The sequence below is a fragment of the Chiloscyllium plagiosum genome, unplaced genomic scaffold (assembly GCF_037043375.1).
Source record: "Chiloscyllium plagiosum isolate Xiang-an unplaced genomic scaffold, Cpla_swu_hap1 HiC_scaffold_37, whole genome shotgun sequence".
NCBI classification, from domain to species: Eukaryota; Metazoa; Chordata; class Chondrichthyes; order Orectolobiformes; family Hemiscylliidae; genus Chiloscyllium; species Chiloscyllium plagiosum.
Window position 1 is genome coordinate 13195915 of NW_028270175.1, and position 27150 is coordinate 13223064.

The window sequence follows — 27150 nt, forward strand, 5'->3', positions numbered from 1 at the left end:
TTCCACTCTAAAGTCTTATGGTCTTATGGCACCCCCCCATTCTTTTAATGTTAACTCTTACCTTATTTCTTTACTTTCCTGTTTATGCTTAACTTTTTAAACTTTGTTTATTTTACTACTTTGTACCAAAGATTTTTGTACCTAGGTACCTTTGTACCTAGGGTGGCACCATACGTGGCAACATTATACAATTTTCACTGTACTCCTGTACTTGAGTACACATATCAATAAAGTCTAAATCTAAATCAAACTCCCCTTATGTACTTGCCACCTGGTATTTACTTTCTGAGCTCTAAATTCTGTGATATGAAGTTCTATAGTTATTTTGAAATAACTCATTACAATTCAGGAGTTTTTCTTTCTTTTGTCCAAATTCATATGCAGGGAAATAAATGTTTAATAATGTCGGCTGTGGATTAGAAGTTTAGCCATGTTTGTCATCCTTAGTTTTCAGAATTAATGAGTAAATAAACAGTTTGTTTATATTCTAAATATTACAAGGACTCAAGAGAAAAAACAAGATACTTCAAAAAACACTAAATTACAAGCCACAATTATTTACGTAGTTCACGAATGTCATTTTTATAGCGCTCATCATCAAACTCTCAACTTTCAGATAGTTTTCTTCTGCCTTTGTATGCTGGAGCATTTAATTGCTTTTCATTCCAAATGTAGCTGTAATGTATTTAATCTCAATCAATCTGTGCCCCTTGGATGTTATCTGAAGCCCAATTATTATGCCACTGAGTCTATCATCATTGGATAAAGTAAATTGGACATCAAAATGTTTGATGTAACTTCATCATCTTAGCCACAAGCTATAAAAATTAAACTAAAACAAGTTTTTTTTTCCCAAAATGTCATTTGGATAATTATCTGATTGCCCATTAAAACAAATGCCACCATTCATAATTGTGATGTTTTGGTATTCAGGCAATAATTAAATCAGTTTGCAGACTTTTGGGAGTGGAGGACCCCTGCGCCTTTGTTCCCCTGAGGTAATTTGCATGTTAATTATCATGGTGGCTGATGGCTTAGATCGAGAGAAACAAGTTATAAACAGCTTTAATTAGCAGCTTAATCATTTTTACAAGAAATTGCAAAGCACCATGATACATTAGTATGCATAAAATTAAGCCAGATCAGCATGGATGCTCATGTTAAATCTTCAACACAGTGTTGAGGTGGCAAGATGGCTGACTATAAGCCTTCAACTCACAAAGCTTTTGCAGAAAAATCATTAAAATAATAATTCCAGAATCCTGTGACTTAGCAGATAATTAGAATTTTTATGCATTCACTACAGGCAACGTGCCCATGTATCATCCTGGCGCAATTGTGCAAAGGAAATACTGACAGATCACTAAGTCTAAGGGTTAAATGAAACTAGTTCATTAAAGCAAACACTAAGTGCAGAAATCCTGATATATTTACTCCCCTTTCTTCAAGTCTCTGAATTCAAATGATTAAAGTTTTACCACTAAATTCTTAATACACTGTTTTATAAATATTGCTTAATTTAAGTAAGGTTTCGTGCAATAAATGGTCCTGATTTATCACAATTAGACACTGAAGTAGATTCTGAACTGAACAATTTGTGTCTTGACTAAGCTGACCAAAACTTGTTTTGTTACAAAATATTAGACACTGATTTTGAGCAAAGTGCTGGATAACAACAGCCTATTTGTATGTTCAGGTGATTATAAAAGTTCCCACCATTTGAGGTTCTCCCGGTGACTTACGTAATGGCAGCAAAACTAAACAGGCTTACTCATCATTCATCTTGCTTGCTGTGTGACTGCTGTGTTTGCTGGCTTAATAACAGTGACTAAATTTCAAAAGCAATTAATTCATTGATTGCTCAGTAATTGATATGTAAAAACATAACTGCCCTTTGAAATTGTTGCAGATGAGAGATTGATCTGGTTCACCTTGCTGTTGTTTTGGCATTTGTGATATTCTTTTCAAGGTATTTTCATCGACAAATTTCCTCTATTGTTTTAAGTTCTTCCCAAGTGCTGATATCTAAATTGGAAAGGGGAGAAATTTGTATACTCATGTGAAGTTGATGTTCCATACCATAAAGCAAAGTTCATCTCTTGCTCCATTCATTGTTTCCTGTGCAGATTTGGTGTATGAAAAGGTGCCAATCCAATCTGACATTCTAAGCATGCAGTTTGACAAAAATATTTTAGCATTGTATCATCTGGGTTGTATTGCAATAGTAGCTCTATAATCTTTGAACCAATTTAAAGTACATGATAATACAATAATTAATAAGTATTAATAATAGCGTGAAGTATTACTAATTACAATATTAGTAATAGAATGAAACCTGTAATTATAAACAAACTAATTTTAATGGAATGCCCTTGTCTCACAAATAATTTGGTGTGCTGTCCATTGTATTAAAGTCTATGTGTAATAAACAAACCAAATCTATTCCTATCAACACATGAACCTGCTTGTGGTTGAAAGCCAATTTTAACGTTTACAAATCATCTTTACATGTGTTTAAAAGGGCTTCAATCTATGTACTGAAGGCCTGTACAAGGAGTTTGGTAATATCTGAGTTCAGTGTTCTTAATTATCTTTTCAATCTTTCTGAGAAATTGACTTATATTTGATTAAAGAGAAAGTGAGGACTGCAGATGCTGGAGATCAGAGTCAAGAATGTGGTGCTGGAAAAGCACAGCAGGTAAAGGAGCATCTAAGGAGCAGGAGAATAGCCGTTACAGGCATAAACCCTCCATCAGGAAATCCTGATGAAGGGCTTATGCTCGAAACAGTGATTCTCCTGGTCCTCGGAAGCTGTGCTTTTCCAGCGCCACACTCTTGACTTTTATATTTGGTTTAGCCTCCACACACTTAGTGACATGGATTGGAAACACATTGATGTTCCTTTCGTATTCCATTGTTTGTGACTTGGACTTGACTTTCAGTTAACAAGTCTCAATTTCTTCCCAAATTTTAATGGGGTGAAAATTTGTCACATCTTGTGGCGCAAAACCATTGCCAGATATTCAGCTCCACTGCAATCAACAGAATTTCATATCAATAATCAGTGTTAAATATCAGATGAATTTCTACCCCTACTTCCTTTATTTCATTTATGTACAAGGATGTTGCCTGGGTTGGAGGTTTTGAGCTACGGACAGAGGTTGAACAGGCTGGGGCTGTTTTCCCTGGAGTGTCAGAGGCTGAGGGGTGACCTTATTAAGGTTTATAAAATCATGAGGGGCATGGATAGGATAAATAGATAAAGACTCTTCTGAGGGAGAGTCCAGTACAAGAAGGTATAAGAACCTAAGGGGCAACTTTTTCACACAGAGGGTGGTACGTGTATGGAATGAGCTGCCAGAGGAAGTGGTGGAGGGTAGTACAATTGCAACATTTAAAAGGCATCTGGATGGGTATATGAATAGGAAGGGTTTGGAGGGATATGGACCGGGTGCTGGCAGGTGGGACTAGATATCTGGTTGGCATGGACAGGTTGGACCGAAGGGTCTGTTTCTGTGCTGTACATCTCTATGACTCTATGACTGTATGTCTTCACAGTCTGTTAGGGAAGAGGGTTATATAAGCAGCAAAAGCACATGTTGATGATGGTTTTTTTTCCCCTTTGTAACTACATGAATACTAACATGAATACTTGCAGTCATATGGTGCTGTCAACATAATGAAATGTCCAAGGCTAAACTAAACACAGAACCAAAGAAAATTTGACTAAATGACCAAAAGCTTGTTGAAAGTGGAAGGTATAAGTGAAAAGTTTTAAGAAACAGTTTAAAGGATGAAAACAGTGGACACGTAGAGAGGTTTAGGAAGGGAATTTAAGATTTTGGCCCAGTTGGTTAAAGGCTCCAGCCTGTAGTGGTGTGAATATGGGGATGCACAAGTGGTCAACATTGATTGTGTGGGTGGCTGGAGGACTTTATAGAGATAAGGACTGCGAAGGCATAGGAAAGTTTGAAAATGATTTGACAACTTTAAAACCAAGTGTTTGGTGGACCAGAAGTTATTATAGGTAGGTAAGTACAGAGGTGGTAGGAGAATGGGACTCAGTGTGAGTTAAGGCACTCCACCTTCAACTTGTTCTCAACCAAGGGGTAGTACCAATTCCTTCCACTGATAATGCTATCCCCAAGCAGCTTGGTTTTCTCACTTTATGGAACTCATAATAACATCCCAAATAGAAGCTGGAGTAGGCCATTTGGCACCCCACAGCCTGCCCTGCCAATCAATGAGAACCTGGCTGATTTACTCCAGATCTCAAATCCTCTTTCATGCCAACTCATAATAACCCTCCAACACCCTGATATTTTAAAAATCTATCTACTGCCTCTTTAAATGATCTATCTTTCATCATCTCTCTGAGTTCCAGAATTCCTGACAATCACTATGCTCTGGGGGAAGGAATTCTTTCACAAGACAGTTTTAAATAAAGGTCCCTTATTCTGTAATGATATTCTCTAGTTTGAGATTCCCCTAATAGCGGAAATATTTTCTTAACATGTACCATGTCAAGTCCCCTCAGAATCTTAAACAAAAAAAACCTGAAAGAACTACAGATGCTAGAAATCAGAATCAAAAACAGAAAAACTCGGCAGGTCTGACAGCACCTGTGGAGAGAGAGCAGAGTTAATGTTTCAAATCTAGTGACCTTCGTCAGAACTGTTCTTAAATACAATGAGAAAAACTGCAAACAGTATTCCAGATAAGAAGACGTATCTGTAACAAGACTTCCCTGTTTTTAAACTCCAATCCCCTAGTATAAAAGTCAAAATTCATTTGCTTTCTTAATTACTTGCTGCACCTGCATGCTGGCCTTTTGTGTTTCATTTACAAAAACACCTAGCTCCCTCTATGCTGTATGCATTTGAAGTCTCTCTACATTAATTATTTATTTTTTAATTCTTCCCACCTTTAATGCATGACCTCATATTTTGCTATACTAAACTCCATCTGCTATGTTTTTGCAGTTACTCAACTTATTTATATCCCTTTGCTGGTTTCCTGTGTACTCATCACATGTCCTCCCATGTATTTTCATATCATCAGAAAATTTGAACACATGTCATTAACATAGATAATATATAATTGAGGCCCTAGGACTTATCCTATTGCATTCCTTTAGTTCTGACTTTCCTACCTGAAAGAAGACCTGTTTATTCTGACTCTCTATCTTCTCTGTGTTAGGTAATCCTCAATCCATGCCAATACATTAGCCCCAACACAATGAACTCTTATCAGGTGCAATAAGCATTTATGTGTCACCTTATCAAATGACTTCTGGAAATCTAAATACACTATATTATTTCCTCTTACTCAACTCTACTTGTACCTAAAGGCAAGCAAATCTACCAAGCATCATTTAATTTCCACAAAAACATGTTGATTCTGTTCGATTCTGTTCAGCTTTTCTAAACAAACTGCTATTTCTTCATCAGCAATGGACTCGAACATTTTCCTAACAACAGATGTTAGATTGACTGGCCGACAGTTTTATGCTGTCTGCCTCTGCCCTTTCTTAAACAAGATAGAGTGGGGTCACATTAGCTGTTTTCCACTGCACTGAAACCCTGTTGGAATCTGAAATATTTCAACCGATGCTTCCACTCTACAGCCATTTCCTTTAAAACTGTTGGAAGCAGGTCATCAGGTTCAGGCAACTTGTTTAGTTGTAATCCTATTTGTTTATCAAATATTTTGTTCCGTATGATAAAGACTGTCATAAGCCCTTTTCCTTCCATTTGCATGTTGTTTATCTGTTTTCTTTGAGATTTGTATGATACCCTCAAACTGTGAAAATGGATGCAAAATGTTAGTTTAAATTATCTGCCATTTTCCTCTTCCTCAATATTAATAATCCCCAGTTGCATCTTCCAAAAGTCCCATACTTACCTTTACCTCATTCCTAACTTTTCAGTCAGCTGCTGCCGCTTCCTAAAAATATTCCAGTCCTCTGCCTACCATTAGTTTTTGTGCTTAATGTACCTTAGTCTTTGATTGAATACCCTCCTTGACCACTTTTGTTAAACACAGGTCATTAATGTTTTGCACCAAGTTTTTCGTTTTGACCTGAGTGTTTGAAATATCTGTGTAAATACCATTGTTCATCCACTGACCTTTCCCTTAGTCTATATTCTCAGTCTGCTTTCAGCAACTTAATACCACTGTAATTACCCTTAAGTTGAGGACACTGGTTCCCTCCCTTAAACTGAAATTGAAATTCGACATGAAATTCTACCCCTAGAGAAATATTAACTGGAGATCTCTTATTAATCCTTACAGGTTGCTAGTTCTAAAATAATTTGTTCCTGGGTATATTCTGCAATGTACTGCTATAAGAAATACACACTGGGTTGTTTTTATGTTTTAAACTTGTGTCATGGAGACCATAATCCAAGTTTCTCAATTAAAATAAAAATTCCATGCTGTATTTGACTTAATAGGTCTTAGTTCTGCTGAGTTTAACCATTTCTAATTGAATCCATTTCGGGCAGCTGGAGAGAATACATTGTGTCTATTTTTTAAAGTAACCAATTTAGCAGTAGGAGGGCCAATGCCCAATATGTAAATTGATGTTGATCCAGCTGCTAGATTTGTGAGGCCAATTTTTATACAGGCTAGGTAGAGGCCTAAAGGAAATATGAGACCTCTTGGAGGTAGTTGGTACGTGGGAGAAGATAGTCTTGCTAGTTGAAGAATCTTTTGGAGAAGCTTGGTATTGATGAGCAGGTCACATTCTGTGTGACCACCAACCAAGCATGAATTTAATGATGGTCAACATATCAATTCAGTCCATGGCCATTAGCCATTCTAACCTCGTTTGTGGGAATTACCTGTGGTTTGTTGCTGATTCAACTGTGATGCATCACTGGTGAGTTGCCTCGAGGTGCACTGTCGCTTGCCAGTCTAATTTAGACAAGCGCACTCAATTTTGTTCAGGCTTGCTTGATGCAATGAAATTCTGTGTTCTCAGTTTGGATCCACAGGCAGGCACTGTTCCACTTCCACCCCAATGGCATTTAGGCAGCAGTAGGTAAAAGCAATGACTGCAGATGCTGGAAACCAGATTCTGGATCAATGGTGCTGGAAGAGCACAGCAATTCAAGCTGAAGCTCCTCGATGCTGCCTGAACTGCTGTGCTCTTCCAGCACCATTGATCCAGAATTTAGGCAGCAGTGCCTACTCATGACTGGTTTTCTACATTACCAGAATATTCCTCTAGGAGCCAGTAAATAGCTTTAAGCAATCCAGATTAGCCTCCCTTTTACCACAATGCAATCTTTTTGATAACATCACACCAATGTAGATTTTGCAGCAAGTTACTTATTTCAAATGCTGCTACAACTAAAATTAGTCTTTCCTCCATGTACCAAACAGGCAGTCTGTGTATCAGTAAGTATTTAATCATAATGAGTAACAGAAGGGACAGGATGCCTCCAGTTCTGAGTAAAATGGACAGGCTGTCTTTCAGGTTTGAGCAAGGCAATCTTGGCAGCAATCAAAGGGATATTATTCAGCCTAATTAAGGGAGCCAGCCTTTTTTATACAGTAAAAGGTAGATGTAAATACAATGGTTTTATTTGTTCAGAACTCACTGCTTTATAACATATCAGGCCACAAGCAGATCATGCAAAGTAAGCTCAGTTCCCTGCCAGCTCTATGCAATTGACCATAATGAAGGCTTTAAATAATTGGTTGCTCAAAGCTTCAATATCACTAAGCTTTAAAAGGAGTAAATTCTGGAGCAAATTCCCAGACTGCCCAAGAGCAAATTCCAAACTAAATCACAATCATACAATAGATCTGATATCTCGGATGAGAGGTTAGGGGCCAGACACTTGGCAAAGACAGTTGTTACCCCCTCCCTCCCACATTATCACAAAATGTCATCAGAAAAGTTGTAATTACAGCTCACTGGGATTGAATTTAAAATAAGATAATGAATGCCTATGTGCTTTGATTTCCATGTTGAGTTGAAAAGCAAGTAGTTATGGTGGAAAGTAGTGGAAATTAATGGCAGTTGTTTAATATTTATGTTCCAATAAACACATTCAAAAATAACCCAACTTATTTTACTGCTTTGTGGAAATGAAGATTATGCATATACAGAGAAATTAGTAAGGCAAAGAACAGAGTGGCAGTTCTGAAAGAATCATATTTGAACCAAAGCCTTAAATTCTGTTTCTCTCTCCACAGATGCTGTCAGACCTGCTGAGTATTTTCAACACTTTCTGTTTCCATTTCAACATTTTCAGTATTTTCCTTTTATATTAAAACCAAATTAATTTAGATTAGGAATTTATTTAACAAAAAAACAATCCACATATAGTTTAGTGTATCAGGGTAGAAATGGATTAAGTTGAAGATGGATCAGAGTGTTGGTCATTCAGTATGTAGATAAGTCACTGAATTAACTTTCCCTGGAAACAGATTTGGGATCCCTGGCAGTCCAAATAGGTGAGACTGAAAGCTTTGACTCTGTTTTTTTGTTTATAAAATGACTTGGGGCAGTGGTAAGATGTAACATGAGGCTGCCCTAAATTTGGTACAGATTTACGCAGAACTTTCGTTTTCACTCTGAGATCATGACCACTGTGGGAAGTAGAGATGTTACGTTGTTGCAATGGGGATCTCACTCCTGAAGATAAGAGACATATATTGCTGGATGCTCTTCTGCAAAACTAACCAGGGCTACTTTGCATTTGGAAGCTGTAATACTCAGCCTTGGTGTTTAGAGTGCAAATGTTTTTCACGTAACAGGGGGGACGTTGTTAATGGTGAATACAAAGAGAAAGCAAATAGACAATGAAGCCTAATTGCATATCTGGCTGTGGGTATCACTGACTTAGCCACCATTTATTGCCTATTTCTAATTACCCTGGAGAGGATGGTGCTGAGCTGGTTTCTTGAACTGCTGTAAACCAGGTAGTGTAGGTGCACCAATTGCTCCAAGGAAGGGAATTCCAGGATTTTAAGTTAGTGGCGATGATGGAAAAGCAAGATTTTTCAAAGTCAGGGTGGGTGAAGGGAAGTGAAATTTGCAGGTGATGATGTTCCTATGCATCTGTCCATCCTAGGTGGAAGAGGTCGAGGAATTGGAAGGTTTGTTAGAAGAGGTTTTGGTCAGTTGCTACAGTATTTTGTGTTGATGGTGGTTGGAGTGAATGTTTAAGGTGGTGGAACAACTGCTATCTCTGCTTTGTCCTGGATGGCGCCAAGCTTCTTGAATGTTGTTGCAGTTACACTCATGTGGACAAACGGGGAGTATTTCATCACACTCCTAGCTTGTGCTTTGTAGATGATGAACAGCTTTGTAGAGTCAGGAGATGAGTTATTGCAAATTACCCAGCATTTCACATGTTTCAGAAGTGATAGCATTTATATGATGGGTCTAGTTCAGTTTCAAATCAATTGTAAGCCCTCTGGATGTTAGTAACAGCAAATTCTGACGATAATGTCATTGAATGCGAAAAGGGGGTTCATTCTTGTTGGAGGCAGTCATTGTCTGGCATTTCTGTGGTAATGAAGGTTACTTGCCAGTTCTCAGACCAAGCCTGAATGTTATCCAGGTCATGGGCTTATTCAGTATCTGAGGAATAGAAAATGGTACTGAACACTGCAATCACCAGTGGACATCCCACTTTTGACAGAGGGAAGGTCATTGATGAAGCAGTTGAAGATAATTGGACCAAGGACGCCAATCTGTAGAATTCTTACAGTGATGTCATCTGACAGTGGAGTTTGACTTACATCAACCCAACAATCTTCCTTTGTGCTAGACAAGACCGGAAACAATTGGTATTTTCCCCAATTCCCATTGTCTCTACTTCTGTCAGAGTTTCCTGGTGCCACACTGTCAAATGCTGCCTTGATGTCCAAGAGCTGTCACTCTCACCTTACCTCTTACCTTAAGTTCTTTGGTCATGCTTTGGACTAAGGCTGTAATGAGGTCTTGAGCTGAGTGACTCTGGCAGATCCCAAGTTGATCATAGTGAGCATGTTGTTGCTTAGTAAGGGCCACATGATAGCACTGTATTGCCAACAATCCCTCCTGTCACTTTGCTGATGATCGAGAGTAGACTGATGATGCTTTTGGCTCAGTTACACTTGTCCTGCTTTTTGTGGAGACAGTACTTAGCTGGATAATTTTCAACATTGCTTGCAGATGCTAATATTATAGGTACACTGGAATAACTCAGGGCATGGCTAGTTCTGGAACATGTTTACATGTGCTATAGCCAAGATCATGTCAGGCTCACAAACTATGCAGCCTCAAATTCTTTCAGGCATTTCTGGATATCATTGGGAGTGAATGGAATTGATTGAAGATTGGCACCTGTATTCTTTTATTCTTTTGCTGGCATTGCTGTTGAGGCCATCATTTAATGCCCTTTCTGAATTGCAATGGAGAAGGTGATTGTGAGCAGAGTTTTAAACCACAACATTGTATGAGATATAAACACAGCCACAATGCTGTTAGGAAGGGAAATCCAGGATTGTGCCCAGGTGACGGTGAAGCACGGTGGCACAGTGGTTAGCACTGCTGCCTCACAGCACCAGAGACCCGGGTTCAATTCCCGCCTCAGGCGACTGACTGTGTGGAGTTTGCACGTTCTCCCCGTGTCTGCGTGGGTTTCCTCCGGGTGCTCCGGTTTCCTCCCACAGTCCAAAGATGTGCAGGTCAGGTGAATTGGCCATGCTAAATTGCCCGTAGTGTTAGGTAAGGGGTATGGGTGGGTTGCGCTTCGGCGGGGCGGTGTGGACTTGTTGGGCCGAAGAGCCTGTTTCCACACTGTAAGTAATCTAATCTAATCTAAAAAAGAAATGGCTATGTAATTCCTAGTCAGGATAGTCTGCGGCTTATAGGACGACTTATAGATGGTGGTCCTCCTATATTTTCCAGATGGTAATGGGTGCCCCTTTAAAAGGTACTGTCAAAGCAGCCTCAGTGAGTTGGGTGTGATGCTGAAGACTTCCAGTGAAGATCAAAGTGGACCAGCCACTCAATGCTTTTAGGTGAACACACATGCAAATGTTTTGTTTGACTGATCTGTTGTGTTTCCCCATCATTCAGAAGAGGGGCATTTGTAAGAATAAAAACTTATGGCATAGGGATAAACATCCTGTCATAGGTAGAAGATTGGCTGGCTACCAGAAAGTAGAGAATAGGAATAAACGGTTCTTTTTTGATATTGGCATGGTCAGTGCTGAGACCTCAACTGTTTGTAACTTACATAAATGACTAGAATGAAGGGATGGAAATTTGCTCATGATACATTGACACCTAGGGGAGTACATTGTGGAGATGGTATAAGGAGGTACTAAAGGACAAAAATAGGTTAAATGAATGGGCAAAGAACTGGCAAATGGAGTATAATTTGAGAAAATGTGAAATTATCCAATAAAAAGGGAGCATATTATCTAAATGATAAGAGATTACAGCGTTCTGAGATGCAGAGGGACATGATGGGTGTCCTCATGCACAATTCACAAAAGGTTAGTATGCAGTTACAGCAAGTAAGTAGGAAAACAAATAGAATATTGTAGTGTATTGCAAATGGAAGTGAATGCAAAATAGGGTGATTATGTTTCAGGTTGAGAGCACAGGTGAGACCACATCTGGAGTATTGCGTACAGTACTGGTCACCTTTTACATGTATTGGAAGCAGTTGAGAGGAAGTTAACAGATCAATACCTGGGAATGGATGAGTTGGCTCATGAGGAAAATTTGGGCAAGTTAGACTTGTATCTTCTGAGCGTTTGAAGAACATATACAATCTGATCAAAACAGGTAAAATCAAGAAGGCTGTTGCCTGGTTGAATATGGAGAGGATGTTCCCTTGCTTAGGAGAGTCAAGAGCTAGGACTCAATGTTTTAAAACCAGAGATTGCCCATTTAAAACAAAGATGAAGCTTTATTTTCTCTGAGGGCTGTGTTTCTTTGGAACTCCCTTTGTGAAAAAGGCAATAGAAGCAAACACCCTGAGTATATTTAAAGGAGAAGTGGATAGATTCTTGTTAAGGGGATGAAAGATTATTAGATGTAGTCGGAGCAGTGAATTTGAAGTTACTATCAGATCAGTTGTGATCTTATTGAATGACAAAGCAGGCTGAAGGAAGCCGAATAGCCCCCTTCTGCTCCCTGATTATATGTTTGTATAACTGCACACCACTGTGCTGGCATTCCTGATGGTTCCATTTTGCTGGTGGGACAAGATATACCTAGGGATGGTGATAGCAGTGTTTGGTTGTGCGTCATTCACAAGGTATGATTCAGCCTTTGCTTGGAGCAGTTCTTCAAATCTTGCCCCTGTATTTTAAGAAGAAGAGCTTTGCAAAGTTGACAGGGATGGATTTACCATTGCAATTTCCAGAGTATGGGTGCTGCAGCGTAGTCTGGTTTCAAATCTCCTTGACTTTGTATTAATTTATACAACTGAGTGGCTTGCTAGATAACTTCCGAGGGCATTTTAAGAGTCAGCCGCATTACCGTGAATCTGGAATCACATGTAGGCCGGACCAAGTAAGGAACCTCAGGGGCTTTATAATGATCAACAATGTTTCATGGTTATCATTACTGAGACTAGCTTTTAATTTATTAACTGAACTTAAATTGTAACTCAAATTATAACAAATATTACCTGTTCCATTACCTTATGCACTTGGTAAGCTATGATCTGTCTGTACTGCACACCAAGCAAAATAATGAATCAAATCAAATCTAACCAAATCAGATTAAATCTTATTAGGTTTAGTGTTGGGATTCAAACTCACCTGGGTCTTGGGATTACTAGTCCAAAGGTATTGCCACACTTGCCTGACCAACTTTGATTCCCATTGGAGAGTGGGAAACTTGGATGACTGCCTCTGGAAGGTGAAACCCCGCACGTATCTTTCACTTGGACTGATGAGTGGCGATTAAATTCTGACAACATCAGATGGGCTACGCTCTCTTCTGTTGCCTCCAACACAACAGAGAATTGGCCGGGAGTGGAAATACACAAGAATTTTAGTTCTTTGCTTAAGCTTCTACGGTGGTGGGACAGGAGAAGCTCTGAGGAAAGCCATTACAGTCATCTCATGTTCAAGAGAGCAGAATACTTCAGTTTCGCAGAAAACCCACAATTAAAGATCCATCAGCTTTCTGGTCAAATCCTGGTGAAAAGACTTTTCACTGGAAGGCATTTGACTGATCAAAACACTTTTCTGCAAAAACATTAAAATAGGACTGTGGACTTCCATTTTAAATCATAGGTAATTCTTACATTTTCCTTTAGAGGGCGCTGGTGCATTGAGCTTACTTGCCACAAGATGAAATATAAAAATCACACAACACCAGGTTATAGTCCAACAGGTTTAATTGGAAGCACACTAGCTTTCGGAGCGACGCTCCTTCATCAGGTGATCCGAATCATTATTTCAGCCTGGAACTTGTATTGGATCATCCAGAATGGAAAATAAAAGTTATTGAGAGCCTGTATTAAAGTTATTGAAGTTTCCCACACACATGCAGGAAAATAATGACAAAGTAGCCTGAGGGTTGGAAGTCTGAAACAGAACCAGGAAATGTTGGAAACACTCAGTAGGTCAGGCAGCCTCTGCAATGATTGAGACAAGCGTAGAGTTCATAAATGAATGGGGAGCCCAGGATCAGGGGTCACAGTCTAAGGATAAGGTGGGGGAGCAAGTTAGGGCAGAGATGAGGAGGAATTTCTTTACCCAGAGAGTGGTGATCCTGTGTAATTCCCTACCACAGGAAACCTGTTGAGGCCAAAACATTGAAAACTTTCAAGAAAGATCATAGAATCTCTACATTACAGAAAGTGACCATTTGGTCCATCAAGTCCACACTAACCCTCCGAAAAGGATCCTATCCAGATTCAGCACTCCATCCGATTCCCGTAACCTGGTATTAACCATGGCTAATCCACCTAACCTGCACATCTTTGGACTGTGGGAATAAACCAGAATACTCCAGCGGAAGCACATGCAGACACGGTGAGACTGTCCACACAGACAGTCACTCAAGGTTGGAATCAAACTGGGTCCCTGGCGCTGTGAGGCAGCAGTGCTGACCACTAAGACACCGTGCCACCCACATAGATATAGTTGTTAGGACAAAAGCAACCAAAACACGAGTGAAAGTGGAAACAGCGTACTGATTTAGATGATCAGCCATGATCACATGGACCAAGGGCCAAATAGCCTACTTCTGCTTCTATATTCTATGATTGGGCTGGATTTTCCTGGCCCCATGATGATGGGTGGCAGTAAGGCATGGGAGGGTGGGCATGGGAGTAGTGGTTGTAGGTGAGTACAAAGCACTGCCAACGATGGTAACCCCATCGGTAGGGCAACAACTCCTTCCCACAAATTTAGGCCCAAATCAGGGGCCACCGGCACTTTGTCCACCTTGGCACAGGTAAAGCCTGCCCACCACCAAGCAAGTTCTTGGCGAGTGGTGGGGCGGTGCCCCTCCTTGCTGGGTGCACTGAGGCTCTCAGAGGGGTCCCAGACTGCAATGTCCAGCCCTGTACAGTGTCCTGAGGAACGCCTCTTCAGGTCCAGTCAAGTATCCACCTGCGTGGCCTTGGCTCCATCCCAAACTTCCCAAAGCTAAAGCTCGGTTGTCATCTTTCAGCTAGCAAAATGAGATCGCCAATGTGAGCTCTCAGACTCATTCCGGGAGCAAGATTTTGAATTCCTCAGAAATTGCAGATCCATGACCTTTTAACAGCAGTGGAAGATCGCTACCGACTGAATGATAGATTTTGGAACCCACTGTAGGAAGGATGGGAATGCAATGGGGAAAGCATGTTTTGGGGAAAGATTTGCTCACAGGCTGTGAGGGATGAGGAGTGCTCCCATAATGGCAAGTTGCTTGGGGCGTGACAGGGCTTTCGTTGAGGTGAGATCTAATAGATTGTGAATGATTCTGATAAGTTAAATAGTGTGATTGGTTTTCCCTGCTCATTTCGGCAGCAACCGGGAGGGCAGACATTTCAAATATCCACAAGACGAATAAAAGAGCAAGTCAGAAAGACATTCTTTCATGCGGGACAATTTGATTATAAAATTCCCGCTCCCAAACATTTTGGAAACGGAGTCCATAAAGTGTTTTAAGTGTTGGGGAGGACTTAGATAATTGTAATAAGGAATATTACAGGGTGGGGATCAAACAGAACAAAAGTGGTTAAAACAAGTGGCATATCATGAGAAAGCATTGGATCTGCACAGATTCAATGTACTCAGTGGCCTTTCTCTGTGCTGTGTACACAGCTAGCATAGTGGTATTGTGGTCACATCAGTGAACTGATGATGCAGATTTACCACACACCTGATGCTTCTAGTGTCAGTGGTATGCTCTGTGAAGGGTTCTTATGGTGCAGTGATAATGTCCCTATGCCTGGACTAGGAGGCCTGGTTAAAGTCCCACCCATTCTCGAGGTGTGTAATAACATCTCTGAGCAGGTTGGCTGGAAAATGTTGTCATGGCTGCATTGGTAGCTGCCAGCTTATCCTTATCACTGTTTTTAATTGGTGCTCTTGGATACCATGGAAGGTATCATAGTCACCCTGCCACTTGACTTTCTTGGTCAACTCTACTGTGCTGATGAACGACTGTAAAATGAAAGCATTATGGGAGCTACCTGAGTCATGTCATGGTTTACATAATCTCACGGTGCTTGCTGAACTTTCAGATAACAGGAAATACACAACTTGTAGTGAAACAGATTGTGTCACACCAGGTACAATCTACAAACTCTTAACCATAGGAGGCTGTGAAATTCTTTGATGCTGCTTCCCACAGCAGTGGAAATTAAATTGTTCGCTTGAGTGAAATAAATTTCATCATTTATTTTATGTGTCTATTTTCCACTACAAGGGAATCTTGAACTGGGACTGCTCATTTAATTGAAGGTGCCAAGGAATTACCTTGTCCAGAGGGTAGTAAATGTCTGGACCTTTCCAACCTCCCGAGAGTTGTAGAAGTTAGATCACTGCAAGTAGTTAAAGAGGAGGTGGACAGTTTTTTGAAATATCAGGAAATTGATGGCTATGTTAAGGTAGCATGAAAGGGGAGTTGAAGCCTGGGGCAAATCAGTCATGATCTTATGGAATGGTGGGGGGGGGGGGTGGGGAGGGGGGTGGTGCAGCAGACTTAAGGGACTGAGTGGCTCGTTCCTGCTCCTATTTTTTATTTTTTATGTTCTGTGCATTCCACTTTAACTACTTTGGATGAAGTTATTGTTGTGCCTTGCAGTAATCCAGATGCATAAGGCATTCAGGACTGTGTGTAGATGAGTTATGTTGCAGGTCACTTTGCAGGTTTTAGCGCAATTCAGTCAAGGGACATCTTGATGCCAAATTAACTCACTATCAAGTCAGTCTATTTGAAAACAAACCACATATTTATAGACTTAATATCTAGCAGAAAGATAATCATTTCAGAAAAAAAAATGTCTCGGAAAGAATTATAATCTCAGAAACTATATTTTAATTTTAAACTTTAAATCATAAGCATAGGTGTAGGCCCTAAAGGCCTAAGTTGGTTGTCAAGTAATGTGTCATAGTTGTGAGACTCCCTATATATTTTGTTACACTGGTGCTATTAGTATATAATAGCTTTTAATACTTCAGAAGGAATTATCTTATACATATGTTCCTGATAAACGCATAAAATCCATGGAAAGGGGATTACACACTTGAAAAGGGGCTAACTTTACAGGCTACATCAACTGGGATGTGCACTTAACTATTCCAGTGTTCCCAAAACCTGACATTGCCTTAACCCCATCTCCTGTTTATTTGGGAGGAGCCCCGTCTCCAACTTTTAGATCAACCAGTGGCATTCCAAAAATCGTTCCTATTTCAGTGCATGACATCGAAGCTGAGAATGAAAAGAGGTTTCCCCATTCAGTGTCAAAATTTGGGCATGCACAGTTGATTAACAGGATAATCAGTTGCATTGTAAAGGTTCGTCAGTCTGTCCCAATATGTGGCTTCGCCCGTGCCTCAGCAAAGCAGCCACTGATGAAGTAATTTTGAGTAAGCAGTGAAATGACATTCCGAGGTCCAGGACTATGTGCTGAGGGACGCAATAAAGCTTGGGCTAATTGCAGCCAAGATGCAGTGGGGAAAGATCACCGTATGAGGTCTTTCTGCCGAAGTAAAATGGGGGTCAATTCAGTTACCGGGCCTCCCCGGTACCTCAATTAAATGTCACCATAATCTTGCACAAGTAAGGGATGTGTTTGTTTTGTTTATTTTCCTCATATGCTCTTGTACAGAACAGACCTGCCTTAGTGACTAGGTATGTGTGTATATAATAGATATCTTTTATGAATAAAGTATAATTTTGAAATTTGAAGTAAATGGCCAATACATGACTGTCTGGCTTTTTTTGATTTGGTTTATTATTGCTACATATACTGAGATACAGTGAAAAGTATTGTTTTGCATACTAACCAGATAAATCGTACCTTACATAAATATGTCAGAGTAATTGAACAGAATGCAGAATATAGAATACAGCTACAGAGAAGGTGCAGAGAAAGATCAACTCTAATATACGAGGGATCTATTCATGAGTCTGATAACAGCAGGGAAGAAGCTGTTTTTAAATCTGTCTGTATGAGTTTTCAACTTTTGTATCTTCTATGATGGAAGAGAGTTTAACTGGGATGGGAGGTGTCTTTGATTATGTTGACTGCTTTTCCGAGGCAATGGGACGTGTAGACAGTGTCAATGTTTTTGCTGTGGGCTAAGAATGAATGAAAATTGAATTAAACTCTCCACATAACTATCTCCAGAGAGGATACAATAGTCAGTGCAGATAGGATACATCAATGAAAGACTGAAATATGAAGGGACACATGCCCTAATGTGTTCTCCAACTCCACTGTCTTCATCTTGGTATCACCTTGTCAAAAACTTGTTTTTTGCGTGTGAAAAGATTTTTCCCTCAAAGTTACAATAGTAGAACAGGGGAAGCCCTGAGGAAATTCAAACCCTTACGATAAGATCTAATACTGTTTTAATTTGCAGCACTACCTTGCACCGAGCACTTGACTTGGGAATAAATTTTACTGCTGTTCTTTCCAGCCCACTGTACATTGGAAAAGGATTGGAAACTATAAGGAATGTATATGCAGTTTAATCTTCTACAATAAATGGACTACAGTTCTAGATTGATCAAATCTGTCTTACATTTTGTTGACACACTATTTTTCCACTCTAATATTCTGCCTTATTCTCCTAAAGGCACTGACTTTTGTGTATTATTTAACAGATGTCAGTTGTTCTTCAATATCTTGCTTAAGTGTTCATTATTCACACATTTGCAGGATATTCAGTTGAGGCTGAACTTGATCTACTGCTGACCTCATGTCCTCACATATATTTCTCTAAAACCTTAGCTGATTTTTCTATTCCTTAACTTAAAAAGGGGTGCAAGACCACAAACATCACCCTCAAACTTGCTCATTAATTTGTCAAAGAACAGTGATTTAAGTTGAGGATCCTTTACAGTCTGCACTGCTCTGAAGCATAGTGATGGTGAATTAACCCACAATATTTTGAGGTCCTGCGTTTTGGGACAGGTTGGTATTTTACCCCAATCAGACCATGAAGCCAGAAACAAAAAAAAGGTCAAAAAGAAATTGGCATTTGGAAATGAAACAAATTGACCAAGGTAACATATGTGAATGAGGACAGAAGCCAAAAAATCAGCCAATAGTTTCTTTATATTTCTAACAGTGGTCTTTGTGATTTCCTAATCCAACTCTCAAGGTAAATTTGATCCTACTCTATTTTACCAATTTTGGGTGAAGTGTGGGGTAATTGACTGAAACAAAAGCAGTTTGTTGCAATCAAGTAGTCTGCTAGTGATCAGAAACAGAGCATATACAATGTTGGAATCACATTCAACAATACACATTCTCTTTGTCTTGTTTAAGCACATTGAAATACAAACAATTGAGCAAGTTTGAACTAATTGACAATTACATGATAGAAACAACTATAAATGTATAGAATATAGACCCCCATTTTCTCCATGGGTCACTAACAAGCCAAGGAAAACTGTAATGAAAGCTTAGTATCTATCCTGGTACAACTAAAATGGAAATAGCTGTATGTGCAATTGGTCCACTTCCTTTAGTAAAACTCCAGCAATTGCAAACTGTCTCATTAACCAGTCACTCTATCAACCTGACCGTGTTAGCTAGCTTCTTCCCAGTGACTGATCTCTTGTTTTTTCAGTGTTATTTTCATTGTGGTTCTTCAGATCTTGCTTGGAATATCTCAATGCCGAAGTATTAGGGTTATGTATCCGCCTTGTCATTGAGACAATTGTTGGGTTTTACTGAGACTATCCAGTTGAAATTAGTCTTAGTTTAATATGGCAGAACACAAGTCATTATTTCCAGTATTATACACAGCTTCTAAACCTCAAAGTTGTATTTTGCCAATGACAACTTGCCATCGCAATTAGTAGGATTTTCGAATATTGCATTTTTTGGAATTTACCTTCTGTAAAGTCTATTATGGCCTGCATACCTTTAAAACTTCTTGTTCCTATAGGAGTCAGTATTTTATTTGTATTCCTGAAGTATATTCTGAAATTTTTGTCCTAGCTACTTACTTTTTCATTAATATGTATGATTTGGTTGAGGTGTATGGCAGCATAATGGTTATAATGCAAGAGTCTAACTTCCTGGATTAGAAACTCTAGAAATATGATTTCAAATCCCATTACAGTGACTGGTAAATTTACGTTTAGTTTATTAAATAAATGTGGAATAAAAAGCTAGTGTCATTAATGGTGAGCATAAAATCCAAGATTGTTGTGAAAATCCATCTGGTTCACTTAAAAGTCTATGAAATCTATTATCTCTACCTTGTCTGGACTACATGTGACTCTGTGACTCACAGCAATGTGGTTCAATACTAACTGTTCTCTGACATGGAGAACATGTTGAAAGTAGCTGTCAAGAATTTGCAGCAAGTAATAATTTCAAACTTGATGACATCTAACTCTAGATAAGCATCTCTGTAAAGAAAACACATTGCAATCCTTCAAATTCAAACTCTAAATTTTCCACAAGAATTGGGTTGAGTCAATCTTTTTGAAGTCTCTGTATATCTCTAACAGGCATCTTTGGTACGTCATAGCCTGATTCTCCATGCTGAACTTGACCCTGTCACTTCATCAAGTTTGGATGAAGGACCCATACAGGAGAAAGACACAAAGATTGGCCCTCAGTGATGCCAAATATTAAACTCACACTCTCAACAATACGTATACTGTGCTTGGTTACACAGAGGATTTGTAGCAATTTAGTCATCAGCCCATTTACACAACATTTTCCCTCAACAGAATTACTTTATAAAAGATTTGCTGCACTGACATGAATTTTAATGTTAACGATTCATTTTATGAATCCGCCTGTCAAATCATTGGATCGATACTTTTAAAAATGCACTTGATTATCCACCAGGAGTAATCAACTCTAATGTTCAATTAATTACCAGACCTTTTCTTTTATCAGACAAAACTGGCATTTTTGGAGGTATTAAATAAATCCACTCCATTTAATGAACACACGCTCTGTGTCTGTCACAAAAAGGCAATGAAGTGAAGAGAATAATTTAATTTTTTCATTAAATAGAATTACAGCTGGTTACTTGAGGCTACTGCACACTTAATTGAAAGGAAACCATTTTGTCTTAATTTACTTCCGCAGTTATGAATTACAGTCAGCTTGGCAGAAAACATATTGAGAAAGGATTAAAGTGATTCTGAAACTTTTTTGATAAAAATAGCTGATTACTAAAGGGGACAAAAGACACATATAGACGAGTACATTGAGGCCTTCTTGCTGGCATAGATGTTGGAGAAGCATTTACTGCCCAGTTCCTATCATTCCTTGAACTGTGTAAATCCACCACCACCACTTCAGTTCCCAACCTCTCCCAAGGATTTACTAAGGGAGGCTGGACTCCTCTTCATCAATTCTGGGTAAGAGATGCATATGAAATACAATTTGCACAAATCATCCTGTTAGCCATTTTAACAGAATAATTGGCTCTGTTATTGATCTTACTTCAAGGTCATTGAGTCATACAGCACGGAAACAGACAATATGGTCCAACTCGTCCACGTTGACCCATAATCCCAAACTAAACTAATGCCACTTGCCTACATTTAGTCTATATTCTGGATCAGTGGTGCTGGAAGAGCACAGCAATTCAGGCAGCATCCGAGGACAGGCAAAATCGACGTTTCGGGCAAAAGCCCTTCATCAGGAATAATGAAGGGCTTTTGCCCGAAACGTCGATTTTGCCTGTCCTCGGATGCTGCCTGAATTGCTGTGCTCTTCCAGCACCACTGATCCAGAAAATGGTTTCCAGCATCTGCAGTCATTGTTTTTACCTCTACATTTAGTCTATATCCCTCCCAATCTTTCCAATCCACGAATTTATCCAAATGTCTTTTAAATGTTGTAACTATACCTGCATTCATCACTTCCTCTGGCAGTTCATTCCACACACGAACCACTAAGAAAAAATTGCCCCTCAAGCCCTTTTTAAATCTTTCTCCTCTTACCTTAAAAATATGTCCCCTAGTTTTGAACTCCCCCACCTTAGGGAAAAAATCTTTGCTATTTACCGTATCTATGCCCCTCATGATTTTATAAAACTCTGTCAAGGTGACCCCTCAACCTCCTATGCTCTAGTGAAAAAAGTTCCAGCTTTTCCAGTCTATTTTTATAACTCAAACCTTCCATTCACTGCAACATCCCGGTAATTTTTTTTCTGAACCCTATCCAGTTTAATGATATCCTTCCTATAACAGGGCAATCTTCTGGACACAGTGCTCCAGAACAGGCCTCATCAATATCCTGTACAACCTCAACAAGACATCACAACCCCTGTACTCACACATCTGAGCACTAAAGACAAACGTACCTGCGGCACAGTGGCTCAGTGCCTCACAGCACCAGGGTCTCAGGTTCGATTCCAGCCTCGGGTGACTGTGGGGGTTTGCACATTCTCCCTGTGTCTACGTGGGTTTCCTCCAGGTGCTCCGGTTTCCTCCCACAGTCCAAAGATGTGCAGGTTAGGTGAATTGGCCATGCTAAACTGCCCGTAGTGTTAGCTGAAGGGGTAAATGTAGGGGAATGGATCTGGGTGGTTTGTTCTTCGGAGGGTCAGTGTGGACTTGTTGGGCCGAAGGGCCTGTTTCCACGCTGTAGGTAATCTAATCTAAACATTTACTAAATGCCTTTTTAACCACCTGTCCATGTGTGTTGCAAATTTCAAAGAATCATGTACTTGAACCCCTAGGTGTAGATCAGAAATTTGTGATTCCAATCCCAATTTTAGTAACTTTAACACATGACCTATCCTGGCATACCTATGTAATATTGAGGAAGCTCTGCACTATTATAAGTATGGTATTTCAAAGTGAAGTTAAGCAAAAATTTATACAGTATTTTTCGGGACATAAAATGTCTCAAAATATTTGAGCTGATTTATGCACATCATTGCCCCAAAACATGAATGCACTACCTTAACAGATATGCTGTACTTTTTTGTGATCTTAATTGTAGGATCAATATTAACTGGATATCAAGAAAATCCCTAGATCTTCTTATAAATGATGTCATTGGAATAGTTTACATCTTTCTAAGTGAGTAGTAGGATTTTAGTTTAATGCCTACTCTGAAAGGCAACATGTCCACCAGAGCAGCACTCCCTCAGTTCTGTAGTAGAGAGTCAGCCTTGATTTTTGTGCTTCATTCCTAAAGTAGAACTTGAACTCTTGACCTTCTCTTTCTCACAGTGTGAACACATTACAACAGAGACATGGCTGACACTCAAAAGCCTGGATGTCCTTTTCAGGTGAATGTGGAAGATAGGAATTAAGATGGACAAATGCATTCTCGGTGCACTGGATACTATTTATCACTCAGATAATCTTCTCATTATCAGATTTTTGTTAGGTCTTGTTTTTACCCCAATTTTTTACATTAAAAAGTACTTTCACTCTTCTAGAGGCATAGAATTGTACATAACAGAAACTGACCCTTTGGTCCATCTTGTCCATGCCAATTCGATATCTTAACCAAATCTAGTCCCATTTGCTAGAACTTGGCCTATGTCCCTCTAGTTAAATCATTGGCTGTAAAATGCTTTGAAACATCCTGAGGTCATAAAGGCACCATCTTTTTAACTGGGAGAAGCCTATTGCTCCCCCTAATGTCAGCCGGTGGTCCAGACAAAGCGGCTCCTTCACCTCCTGGGCCAGCCCGCTTCTGGCTCAGGCCAGATAGTCTGCCCTGGGTGCTCAGTTTCTTTGATCAGTTCAGAGACATCATAATAATGAGGTTTGGATCACCAAATGGACCAGGTCCTCCAGCCACACGTCCAATTGATTATTCAGCAGTCAAAATCCACCCCACACTCTCAACAGATGACTCTGTTGGAATTGAGAGAGGTGCAGTTGGAGCAATCCTATGGAAACCAATTAATATGTCTCTACCTGCTGGGCACCGGGCCCAAAAAGCGTCATGACAAAGTTTAAAAAGCTTGCAGTATAACTTAAAAGATTTTATTTTAAACTGAATTAAATCACTTGAATGCAAAGGAATGAGCTGAATAAGAGAGCATTCAGTCCATTGAGTTTGCGCCTTCTATGAAACCATGGACACATTCAATTTCCCTAAGTACACATTCTACATACATGCTCTCAACCTCAAAAATAATCAAGCAAAACACAAGGATATTCATTTACTTATATTATATGCAAAAGACAACAGGAGTATACAGCATTTGCATCACCCTTACCCCACCCTTCCCTGGCCAAGAACAGAGGAACAACATATTTGTTGTCTTTATGTCCAGCTTATATGTCTCCCAGCCTGTTTTCAATCAGATCTCTTTCCAGCTCCTTTTTAAACAAGTTGATCAACTCAGCTTCAGTAAATTTTAACTGGCTGTTCTGGGAACTAGGGCAGTAAGTGAACTGATAAAAATGGCGACGCATGAAACCTCCCATGAAAAATAAATGAACCTTATTAATGCCACATGCTCACTAACTGCCAGTACTAATGATAACCTCTGATGTTCATTCAAAGTAAAGAAGGCTGTTTCTCTTTTACATGTCTAGAGATTCCTGTGTTTGCTCCTACAGGGAAAACAGAGATATTCTGCCCTTTACTACAGTGAATTTATTCTGTGGTTTCCTTTACCAGTAAAATAATAAAATGATAATGTTGCAATAAAACACAGTGTTGCAAATGCAATTCTCTTCACACTGTCACAGGACAAATTGTGGGGCAATTTTTCTGGAAAGACTGCACAATAGGGAATCAAAAATCAGCAAGACAATTTCACATCTTGCTCAATCCACTGATAGAAGATGAGAGAGGGCTAAATGAAGGATAATGGAAGGAAAGCTACAGTGTAGGAATAAACTAAAGTAAAGACAACAATAAGCAAGGAAGAAAGTATCCTAGTGTTTATGATACTGAACCAGTAAAACAGTTCAAATTCCATCATAACAGTTTTGATTTTAAATTGGACCAGCAGCAGAAAAAATAGGGCTGGATTTAGATTCTGCTACCTCTATATCTGGTCTGACCTCTATGTGACTCCACTGTGACACTGCGTGGCTGAATTCTTCTACTTACAGGGTAAATGGTGATGGCAATAGATAGCACAGGGCAGGGACTGGTTAGCTCAATAGATAGAGCATGGGGCTTAATGATAATAACAATGTGTTTTTAAACTACATACCTGGTAAGTTAGTTCCTGTTGTTCCCCTTCTTCCACTTGTCCCACAGATATATCATGACATAATTGAATGATAATGAACAGCCTTTGGACAATGAGGAAACTGTATGAAGAGAGAGTATAAATAGTGCCTTGTTGCCCACTTACCAAGAGCAGCCCTATTTACGATAAAACTGGCCAGGAATTTTCTTTCAATTTTCCTCCTTTTGTCCTGTGTGTGAGCCCATAGACAGCAGTCACCATCCACTACTCAGTGAGCTTTGACTTGCTAAACTAGAAAGCAGGCTTTTTGCTTATGGAGAGGATTACGTTATCGGACATATAATTTGATGTTAAATGGTGTTTATCAGTCTCAATGCCTGTAGAACTAATGACAAGGTTTTTTCTTCTCATTCCACAGACGATTTATTAAGGCAGATTGCACTTAAATACCAAACCAACAATTTCAATCCAAGGTAACAAAGAATGGTTGTTGAAGAGCTGGACCTGAGATGTAATGAGAAGAAATTATATGGTATACATTTAAGTGCTTGCAGAGCATCTGATCATTGTGCTGGCACAGTGTAAATGATAAGCAGAACGAGTGAGTCAGGAGGCCAAAGGGAATCACCACGGCTCTGGTGACAGATAAAAAGAGCAACGGTCACGACTTATGCATATCGCCATCCATTGCAATCTGAATAGGCAATGGGAGGAACAATGCCTGCCCTCTCTGTTGATAGACACCAGACTGAAGAGGGAAACCCATGTTTGTCTTCCAATGCAGTAAAAGAGACTGAATGATGAGTTTAGCTCAAACAGCAGACCCCAGAAGTAAATGCGCTTTAATGAACCAGTCAAGAGAAAATATCTGCTGCATACAATGTCAAAATGGTTTATGTTTTCCAGTCTGATTCATATAGAGAATGACAGGCAGGAATGAGAAACAGCTTGCCAAGCAAACAGACCTATTATCAGGGCGTTGTAGTTTCAATGAGCAAGAGCAAAGGATGTTTAATAAATTCTTTTTTATCCCCAGCACCTGCATCACTCCTTTAACTGTGCAAATATGTCAGTGGGTCTGTATAATAGAATAAAAATACTCTACTGATACATTCCTCTGATAGGCCAGGTGGCAAGTGTACTGTAGAGCTGAAAGTGGTGCCGATCAGAAAAATGCCACATGCAATCCTTGGACTGTATTCAGTTCGCTGGCATCTTTGGGCCCAGATGCCCAAATAAGTTCCCTGATTGGGGCTGTTAATCTGGTCCAATCAGGGGGCCCTGGCTGACAGATAGAACCAGGAGGGTCAGAGGTTCCATTCACTCTGAAAACTGACTCTGAGGGCGATGGATCAGTGTCGTGTGTGAATAAAAAGTGACTTGGTGATGGGATACCAGCCCCTGTAGAGTTATTTCAGTGGCGGCCCAGTTTTCTTTTCTCCTGGTCAGCCTTTCTGCCCTGGGTCTTTACTTGGATCCACAAGGGAATTCTCTTGAAAACCTTATTCATGTAGCCATTATTAATATCAGCCGATGCAGTAATTGTCAGGGGGTAAGTTATCATGACAGAGTTTTACTCAGCCTTCATTTGCCATTCATACAAACGTAGCTTTCTGTCAGTAATCCCTAGAGAGAAACCAAGTCATTTTTTTCTCTTTTGTAAACAAACTGAAGCTAATGAGTGTGCTTGCATCACCTTTGCCTAATTTGTCATCATTCACTGAGTTTCTTTTAGCAACAATTAAGTAACAGAAGTTTCCCTGATGACGTCTTAAAGGGTTAAGGTTCACAATTTTGTCCTCCTGCTTTACCCAACCACACCTTACTTCATCATCTTTCATCTGTTCAGCAGCATCCTTAGATCATCAACAGGGAATTCAGAGAGAGTCACTACACCATTGCAATAGCAAAGTGGTTATGTTACTGAACCAGAAGCTTGGATTATATACATTTAAATCCTACCAGAACAGCTTGGGAATTTAAAATTTAGTTGATTAAATAAATTTGGAATAAAAAGCTACAATCATTCCTCTGTATCTGCGCTGGATCCATTCCTGAGAACCCCCCATGAATGATTAAAATTGATGAGTGTGGCACTTGATAAAAATAGGTTAAAATCGCAGATATATGAGTTTTGCCCATGAATATTGATCTTTGTTGTTACATTTTTTTGGTGCTTCTAGGTAAATTCATGACTTTGCAGATACAGAGGATTTACTGTAGTACTAGTGGTAGTGACCATGAAACAACTGGACTGTTGTTATAACTCAGTTGGTTCTCTGATGTCCTTTAGGGAAGGTGAGCGACTTTTTTTAAACCAGGTTTTGCCTTTTTGTGACTTCAGGTCCACAGCAA

At 39.6% G+C, this 27150-nt stretch overlaps 1 long non-coding RNA gene across 1 annotated transcript in view; it reads right to left on the reverse strand.

The window, feature by feature from the left end:
* Nucleotides 1-27150, reverse strand: part of LOC148139766 (uncharacterized) — a 45303-nt gene that overhangs the window by 8406 nt on the left and 9747 nt on the right. The window contains exon 2 of the long non-coding RNA XR_015753524.1: nucleotides 1932-2025. This is a non-coding gene — a long non-coding RNA (uncharacterized LOC148139766). The remainder of the gene's footprint in view (nucleotides 1-1931; nucleotides 2026-27150) is intronic.